The following is a 10,062-nucleotide window of genomic DNA, read 5'->3' on the forward strand; positions in this document are numbered from 1 at the left end:
AAATCTGCGTGGCATAAGAGCCTTATGCCACGCAGATTTTAGGCTGCAGTCGGCGTTACGATGTTCCTGAATCAGGAGCATTCGTAACGCCGGAGCAAGTAAGCAATTGCGCTGCGTAACCTATGGTTACACAGGCGCAATTGCTTCTTGAATCTGGGCCCTTGTTCCCCCAACCTCCGACTGAAAAATAGATGCAGTAGGGGCGGACTGACCATTCGGGCACTGCCCGAGGGCCCCATGCCACTAAAAAAAAAAAAACATGTCATACTTGTTATAAACAATGGCCCAGATTCACAAAGCACTTACGCCGACGTATAACAAGTTACGCCGACGTAAGTGCAAATGTGCGGCGTCGTATCTGTGCGCCAGACCCCTAAAACCAGGCTACACCCCGCCGACGTAGCTTGCTTACGCCGGCGTAGGGTGGGCGCACATTTAGGCTGGACCATTGGTGCCGCTCCCATTGATTAGCCATTCAAACATGCAAATTAGGGAAATACGGCGATTCACGAACGTGCGTGTGCCCGGCGCAGGCTACGCAATGTGCGCGTAAGTTGTACGTCCGGCGTAAAGTTATTCCCCATAAAGGAGGTGCAACCCAGCAGCAGACATGCAAAGGTCTGCACCAGGGAACACAAGCCGGCGTATTTTACGTTGGACGTGTGTCTGGCTGGGCGTAGGTTACGTTCACGCCGTACGCAGTGATCCGGCGTAGTTTAGGCAGTTTTTTTCCGACGTGGTTGTGAGCAGGCGCAGGGGGGTGCGTCCACGTCACGGCGCATGCGCAGTTCGTGATACGTATCTGTCTGGTGCTCGGACCATCATTTGCATGGGGTCACGCCTCATTTGCATGGGTCACGCCCACTTCCACCTACGCCGGCGTACACCTTCGAATCCCACGCCACGCTGGCGCAGCGTTGGGAGCACTGGCTTGCTGAATTCCATGCTTGCTTCTCTGCGCTGCGTTGGTGTAGCGTACATTGGTTACTCTACGGCAGCGTAATGTGCGCCCACACTCTGTGAATCTGGGCCAATGTTTATAAACAATGGGCTAGATTCAGGTAGCAATTGCGTCTGCGTAACCATAGTTACGCAGCGCAATTGCTTACTTGCGCCGGCGTTTCGAATGCTCCTGATTCAGGAACCTCGATACGCCGACTGCAGCCTAAGATATGACTGGCATAAGGCTCTTACGCCAGTCATATCGTAGGCTGCATTCTTACGATGGCCGCTAGGGGGCGTTCCCGTAGTGGTCAGCGTATAGTATGCAAATTGCATACTAACGCCGATTCACTAGCCTACGCGAGCCCTGCGTACGCAGTTTACGTCGTTTACGTTTGTCGGGTTTCTCGCAAGGCTGCTCCTGCTATTAGCAGGGGCAGCCAATGCTACGTATACCCGTCGTTCCCGCGTCGCGAAGTTTAAATTTTGCGTAAGTGAATCGTGAATGGCGCTGGACGCCATTTACGTTCACTTTGAAGCAAATGACGTCCTTGCGACGTCATTTTCCGCAATGCATGTCGGGAAAGTTTCCCGACGGAGCATGCACACTACGTTCGGCGCGGGAACGCGCCTAATTTAAATGATCCACTCCCCCTACGGGATCATTTAAATTACGCGCCCTTACGCCGGGCATTTTTGAGGAGCGCCCGCGCAAATTACGTGGCTACTGCTTCGTGAATGATAATTTGCAGGGGGCGCAGGGCAAAAAGGGGACGCTGCGCCACCGTAAGAAGTGCGCAGCGGTACCTGAATCTAGCCCAATGCTGCTGGTTGGAGGAAAGCTTTTGGAATGGCAAAGATGTTTTTATTACAAATGATGTGAGCGGACTGCAGTTCCTCTTGTTATTGAATAGAGAGCGGCATTCATTTTTGTCTTTGTTATCTACTTATTTCTAATTCCCAAGTCCAGGTTGGGCGTCCCCCCCCCCCCTCTGGGCGCCCCCGCCCCCCCGCCCCCCTCTCCATCTATTACCTGCTGCATCATGTAACCCCATTGAAGGATTGAAGAGTGGCGCTCGCTCCACCTGGTGGTCATACATGGTATAGCCACCCTTGCGAACTTGGCAACCTTTCACCCTCATTCATTTCTCTGCAGGTTCTCTAATCCCCTGTAAACATCCCAGAACATTTCACACCTATTTTGGTAGCCTGACATCCGTTTGATCCAATCGTTGGATTATTCTTCACCGCGTGTCAGTTTAGCGCAGCGTACAATTAAATCACCTTCTCTAAAAAAAATTCACTGAGGTTTCGAATTCCAGCGCAGACAATAGTTTCCATTACGGCTCTGACCACTGAATGCGGTGATTGGGTGCCAGTCACCCGCAGGTTACAGAACAATGCCCGGGATTGTACATTACACACCTACTGGGATCGGTGCCCGTCTGGTCAGGCGTGCCGGAAAATCTGCGCTAATTCCGAGGGCCGCTTTCCTTCTCAGGCTGTGCCGCGGTCTCCTCTGTTTGCTATCGGAAGGGTCTGGCACGCTCGGCACAGCTGGAGGGGGAGAGGAAAGGAGAACCGGAAAACCAGCTACTGTTAGGATCTGAATATTCGCTCTTATGCCGCGTACAGACGATCGGAAATTCCGACCGTGTGTACGCTCCATCGGACCTTTGCTGTCGGAATTTCCGCCAACAAAAGATTTGAGAGCTGGTTCTCAAATTTTTCAGACGGAAAAAATTCCTATCGTAAAATCCGATCGTCTGTTTGCAATTCCGATGCGCAAAATTCAGTATACACACACAGACACACAATATACACACACAATATACACACACACAGTATACACACACAGACACACAATATACACACACAATATACACACACACACACAGTATACACACACAGACACACAATATATACACATAATATAGACACACACACACAGTATACAGACACACAGTCACACAGTATACACACACAGTATACAGACACACAGTCACACAGTATACACACACAGTATACACAGACACACACACACAGACACACAATATACACACACACACAGTATACACAGACACACAGTATACACACACACACACAGTACACACACACAGTATAGACACACAGTATACACACACACAGACTACACACACGCACACAGTATACACATCCACACACAGTATACACACACAGTATACACACACAGTATACATACACAGTAAACAGACACACACAATATACACAGAAACACAGTATACACACACAGTATACACAGACACACAGTATACACACACGGTACACACACACAGTATACACACACAGACACAGTATACACACACACAGTATGCATACATAGTAAACACACACAATATACACAGAAACACAGTATACACAGACACACAGTATACACAGACACACAGTATACACACACAGTATACACACACACAGTATACACACACAGTATACACATACACACAGTATACACACACACACAGTATACACAGACACACAGTGTACACACACACAGTATACATACACAGTAAACACACACAGACACACACACACAGTATACACAGACACACACAGTACACACACACAGTATACACACACAGATACACAGTATACACACACACAGTATGCATACATAGTAAACACACAATATACACAGAAACACAGTATACACAGACACACAGTATACACACACAGTATACACACACACAGTATACACACACACAGTATACACACACAGACACACAGTATACACAGACACACAGTATACACACACAGTATACACACACACAGTATACACACACAGACACACAGTATACACACACAGTATACACACACACACAGTATACACACAGACACACAGTATACACAGACACACAGTATACACACACAGTATACATACACACAGTATACACACACAGACACACAGTATACACAGACACACAGTATACACACACAGTACACACACACACAGTATACACAGACACACAGTATACACAGACACATACTGTCTTCTGGGATCTGTGTGTGTCCCAGAAGACAAGCTGGCCATTCACAAAACGCTGCGTGACTCACGCATGCGCAGTAGGAAACCGGCAGTGAAGCCGCAAGGCCGGTTTCCCTTAGTTACAATGGCGGCGCCTTCAATAGTCGGGCTCCGGGAGGGTGGGGGTTCGGCATTGCGGGCTCCCTGGACAGGTAAGTGTCCTTATTAAAAGTCAGCAGCAGTTACAGTGTTTGTGGCCGTAACTCGGCTTTAATATTCACCTCCTGAACATCTTATAAATGTGGCCAATAAACATAAAGTTCTCTGTCACTGAATATCTTTTTTTTCCCTCCAAAGCTACAGGTCCTCTTCATGTGTCTGCACAATTCTCCTTCTTTATAATGAGATGAAACCCTTCTGTGTATAAGAATGGGGAGGAATGAGGAAACGCCGCTCTGCGCAACCTCTTGAAGGCGAGCCCCGCCCACCATCGCCGCCAAATCTCATCCAACGCAAACAGTAGTCCATTCTACAAGTGGCTCTGAAGTGTACTCCAGACGCACAATGGCAGCTGAATTCCGGGCCACTTGTGCCAGCGGTTGTCGCCATTCGCCCGGGTTTATAAAAGTGGCCACTCACATGTGCCCGGGCACGTTCGATGGGATAATTGTCACTTTGGCAACTAAGACACAAGAAGTGACGCACTTGTGTTATAAAAAATGCATCAGACGCATTTAACCCCTTCCTGACCCCTAGTGCCAGTTCTGTGCAATGAATGTGAGAGACTGGGCTGCACCTCTCATCGCATTATAGACCTGCCCACCGCGCCAATTCGGACACGCCTCTCCTACATCATTTTTTTTTTTTTTGCTCGAAAATTACTCAGAACCCCCAAACATTATATATGCTTTTTTTTTTTTTTTTGCAGAGTCCCTAGAGAATACAATGGTGGTCCTCGCCAATTTTTATCTCGCACGGTATTTGCGCAGCGATTTTTCAAACTCATTTTTTTGAGGGGTTTTTATGCATTTTGCTAGAAAATTACTCAGAACCCCCAAACATTATATATGCTTTTTTTTTTGCAGATACCCTAGAGAAAACAATGGTGGTCGTTGCGACTTTTTATCTTGCACGGTATTTGCCCAGCGATTTTTTTAATGCATTTTTTTGGGGGGGTTTCATGCATTTTGCTAGAAAATTACGCAGAACCTCCAAACATATATGCTTTTTTTTTTTAGCAGGGACCCTAGAGAATACAATGGCGGTTGTTGCAACTTTTTATCTTGCACGGTATTTGCGCAGCGATTTTTCAAACGCGTTTTTTTTGTCGTTTTTTCATGCATTTTGCTAGAAAATTACTCAGAACCCCCAAACATTTTATATGCTTTTTTTTTAGCAGAGACCTTAGAGAATACAATGGTGCTTTTTTTTTATCTCGCAGCGATTTTTCAAACACATTTTTTTTTGGGAGGGGACTGATTCGTGCATAAAAAAAAAAATAGTAAAGTTAGCCCAATTTTTGTTACATAATGTGAAAGATGAAGTTACGCCGAGTAAATACATACCTAACATGTCACGCTTTAAAATTGCGCACACTTGTGGAATGGCGCCAAACTTCGGTACTTCAAAATCCCCATAGGCGATGCTTCTAATTTTCTTTCATTGTTACCTGTTTAGAGTTACAGAAAAGGTCTTGCGCTAGAATTATTGCTCTTGCTCTAACGTTCGCTTACCAAGGCAGATCGCTGTTCTGTGTTCTTTACCGACAATTAGTGAGTGATGGAAGACATCGAATGGCCAGAACCGGCAGATCGGCTTGTGCTGTGAATATGAATTAGAGCAGAAGCGGCGTGCACGCGCCCCCTGCTGGCGGGAATGCCAAATCACGTATATATATGTGATCTGGCAGCTACCGCCCTGTATTAGTAAAACTGCTATAGGATGGTCAGCAAGTGTGGCGTCCCATTCTTTTTCCTTTACACCTTATTCTGGAATTATGGAGACATTGGGGTAGATTCAGGTAGCAATTACGCCTGCGTATCCATAGATACGCAGCGTAATTGCTAAGTAGCGCCGGCGTATCGACTTTCTGTATTCAGAAAGCTCGATACGCCGACTGCAGCCTAAGATATGATTGGCATAAGGCTCTTATGCCAGTCATATCGTAGGCTGCATTCTTACGCTGGCCGCTAGGTGGCGTTCCCGTAGTGGTCAGCGTAGAGTATGCAAATTGCATACTCACGCCGATTCACAACCGTACGCGCGCCCGGCATTCGAATTTTACGTCGTTTGCGTTCGTCGGTTTCTGCGTAAGGCTGCCCATGCTATTAGCAGGCGCAGCCAATGCTAACTATACCCGTCGTTCCCACGTCGCGATTTTTGAAAATTACGTCGTTTGCGTAAGTGAATCGTGAATGGCGCTGGACGCCATTTACGTTCACGTTGAAGCAAATGACGTCCTTGCGATGTCATTTACCGCAATGCACGTGGGGAAAGTTTCCCGACGGAGCATGCGCACTACGCTCGGCGCGGGAACGCGCCTAATTTAAATCATCCACGCCCCCTACGGGATCATTTAAATTACGCGCGCTTACGCCGGCAACTTTTACGGAACGCCCCCGCAAATTACGGAGCTACTGCTTCGTGAATGAAGCGTAGCGCACGTAATTTACGGAGGCGTAGCGTAAAAACGGTACGCTGAGCCTCCGTAGTAGTGCGCGCCCCTACCTGAATCTACCCCATTGATCCCATACATGTATCAGCTCCTCCCTCTGATATAAACCGCCACATAAATCTTCTCATCGAAAATTCAGCACCTAACCCTTTAACCACTTAAGGACCTTGCCTGTTTTTCAGATTTGGTGTTTACAAGATTTTTTTTTTGCTAGAAAATGACTTAAAACCCCCAAACATTATATATATTTTTTTTCTAACACCCTAGAGAATAAAATGGCGGTCATTGCAATACTTTTTGTCACACCGTATTTGCGCAACAGTCTTACAAGCGCACTTTTTTTTGGAAAAAATTCACTTCTTTGAATTAAAAAATAAGACAACAGTAAAGTTAGCCCAATTTTTATTTTTTTATATTGTGAAAGATGATGTTACGCCGAGCAAAATGATACCCAACACGTCACGCTTCAAAACTGCGCCCCGCTCGTGGAATGGCGTCAAACTTTTAACCCTAAAAATCTCCATAGGCGACGTTTAAAAAATTCTACAGGTTGCATCTTTTTGAGTAACAGAGGAGGTCTAGGGCTAGAATTATCGCTCTCGCTCCACCGATTGTGGCGATACCTCACATGTGTGGTTTGAACGCAGTTTTCATATGCTGGCGCTGCTCACGTATGCGTTCGCTTCTGCGCGCGAGCTCAGCGGGACGGGGCGCTTTAAAAAAAAATGTTTTTTGTTTTCTTATTTCTTTTTATTTTTTTTTTATAAATTTTTACCCCCAAAAAAAAAAAATGGTTCACTTTTATCCCTATTACAAGGAATGTCCCTTGTAATAGAAAAAAAACGCCCCCCTATTGGAATCCATACGTCTGGCGCCCTGCATGTAGATGAGGGGGCCGGACGCATGGATAGGAGGGGCCCATGCGCCCCCTAATGGACGGGGACCGCCTCTGCCTTTAAAGATCATCTGAAGACAGAAGCCAGGAGAAGGATATTTTGTAGAACAATGTGAGCTTCCTCCTGTAAATTTGGCGTGGATTCTTCTTCCAGTGTGTGCTTGTCTGAGGAGCGTGGGAGTCTCTTAGTGGTTATTCCGGAGAATTTAACAAGAAGCAAAAATTAGAATGTAGCTCTTGGTATCTGCGGGAGCTGAGATATCCCGGATGGGGGGGGGGGATGGGGGGAATAAGGAAGCTGAGCCTGGAATCTCAACATTTGCATTTAAAGCTAAACTCTTGGCAAACAGCTAAATACACAGGAGAAAATACACTGGCCTAGATTCAGGTACATTTGCGCCCTCTTACGGAGGCGCAGCGTACCGTTTTTACGCTACGCCTCCGTAAATTACGTGTGCTACGCTTCATTCACGAAGCAGTAGATCCGTAATTTGCGTGTGCGCTCCGTAAAACTGCCTGGCGTAAGCGCGCGTAATTTAAATGATCCCGTAGGGGGCGTGGATCATTTAAATTAGGCGCGTTCCCGCGCCGAACGTAGTGCGCATGCTCCGTCGGGAAACTTTCCCGACGTGCATTGCGGTAAATGGCGTCGCAAGGACGTCATTTGCTTCAACGTGACCGTAAATGGCGTCCAGCACCATTCACGATTCACTTACGCAAACTACGTAAAGTTCAAATTTCGCGACGCGGGAACGACGGGTAGACGTAACATTGGCTGCCCCTGCTGATAGCAGGGGCAGCCTTACGCGAAAACCGCCGTACGCAAACGACATAAACTGCGTACGTAGGGCTCGCGTAACGTTGTGAATCGGCGTTAGTATGCAATTTGCATACTATACGCTGAGCACAACGGGAACGCCACCTAGCGGCCAACGTAAGAATGCAGCCTAAGATATGCAGGCATAAGAGCCTTATGCCATGCATATCTTAGGCTGCAGTCGGCGTAACAAGGTTCCTGAATCAGGAGCATTCGTTACGCCGGCGCAAGTAAGCAATTGCGCTGCGTAACTATGGTTACGCAGGCGCAATTTCTCTCTGAATCCGGGCCACTGTGTCCTCCTATCAGCATGCTCTTTGTTCGCCCATGAGCTGATTAGCTCTTTATGCTGCTTCTCCCCCTCCTGGTGTAAGCTCTGCTGTACAGAGACCATTAGAGGCGGATACCGGGTCCAATTCAAGTTGTGGGTGGTCCAATGAAAGCTGCATGATGAGGTCATCTAGAACCCAGGGAGAACATGGCAAATTGTGCCCCCCCAGCAAAGATGTATGAGCATTATGTGTCAGTGAAAATCTCCTCCCCTCCAGTGGCGTCGGGATGGGGGGGCTGTCTGGGCTATAGCCCCATTTGGGGCAAGAAAAATCCCTGGGTCTCGCATTTCTCATTCAGAATTATTAGCCCCGGGTCCCAAGGCCTGCGGTTGCCCGGGAACTCTGGGCTATACAGGGCCCGACTGCCCTGGGGCCGCTTTGCAGGGCCGATCCTGGGGCAAGTGGGGGTGTCCGGCTTGCCCGGAGCCGCTCAGTCCCGCCTCCTGAACTGGCTATTATGATGGACACCACACTGGCCCAATGCCAGGATGTGTGACGTCCATCATAGGAGCCGGTTCAGGAGGTGGGACTTTGTGTTACCAGCTCTGTGTAAACCGACGGCTCTTCTCTTGCACTGGCAAGGCTGCGCTGATGGGCACTGGCAAGGCTGCGCTGATGGGGGGCACTGGCAAGGCTGCGCTGATGGGGGGCACTGGTAAGGCTGCGCTGATGAGCACTGGCAAGGCTGCGCTGATGGGCACTGGCAAGGCTGCGCTGATGGGGGCACTGGTAAGGCTGTACTCATGGGCACTGGCAAAGCTGTGCTGATGGGCATAGGCAAGGGCACTGCGCCCAAGCCCACCCACATGTGACATTAGCGAATCAACATTTGCTATTGTCTTCCTGCTTCTCCTCCCGGCCAATCAGGACAGGAAGCGGCTCCTAAGACCGGATTGGCTGGTAGAAAAAGTGACCAAATTGTCCGGGAGGAGAAGCCGGGGAAGCTGCCTGCAATTTGGGTGGGTTAAGTGCAGGTGGGCGAGCGGGGTTTGTTTGCCGCCCCCCACCAAAAAATGAAGCACTGCCTCCTAGAACAGTTCTTACCCCCAGCCACTCCCCAAATGCCCCTTCTCAACACAAATCCCCTCCCCCCAATCTCCTTGTGGTGCCCCCTCACCTCACATGATACCATCGTTTCCAGGGCAGCGGTCCCTTCTGCCCACCCCTTGTCCCAGCCCACATGTGATGCTGAGCCACTGAATAGAAGGGGTGGGGCCAGGGACAGTCAGGCTAGGGAGGAAAGCGCTTGATGATGCTGGACGTCCTCCAGCCAGGAAAGGCTGACTTGCTGCAGCTTCTACTGCACATGGTGAGAAGCTCACAGTGTGCAGTGAAATCAGAGGAAGTCATTTCAGTCCAGGAGAGGAGCCGGTACAACTGTGCAAGACTGAAGGGAAGGTC

This window comes from Rana temporaria, chromosome 11 (assembly GCF_905171775.1).
Source record: "Rana temporaria chromosome 11, aRanTem1.1, whole genome shotgun sequence".
Classification (NCBI taxonomy): Eukaryota; Metazoa; Chordata; class Amphibia; order Anura; family Ranidae; genus Rana; species Rana temporaria.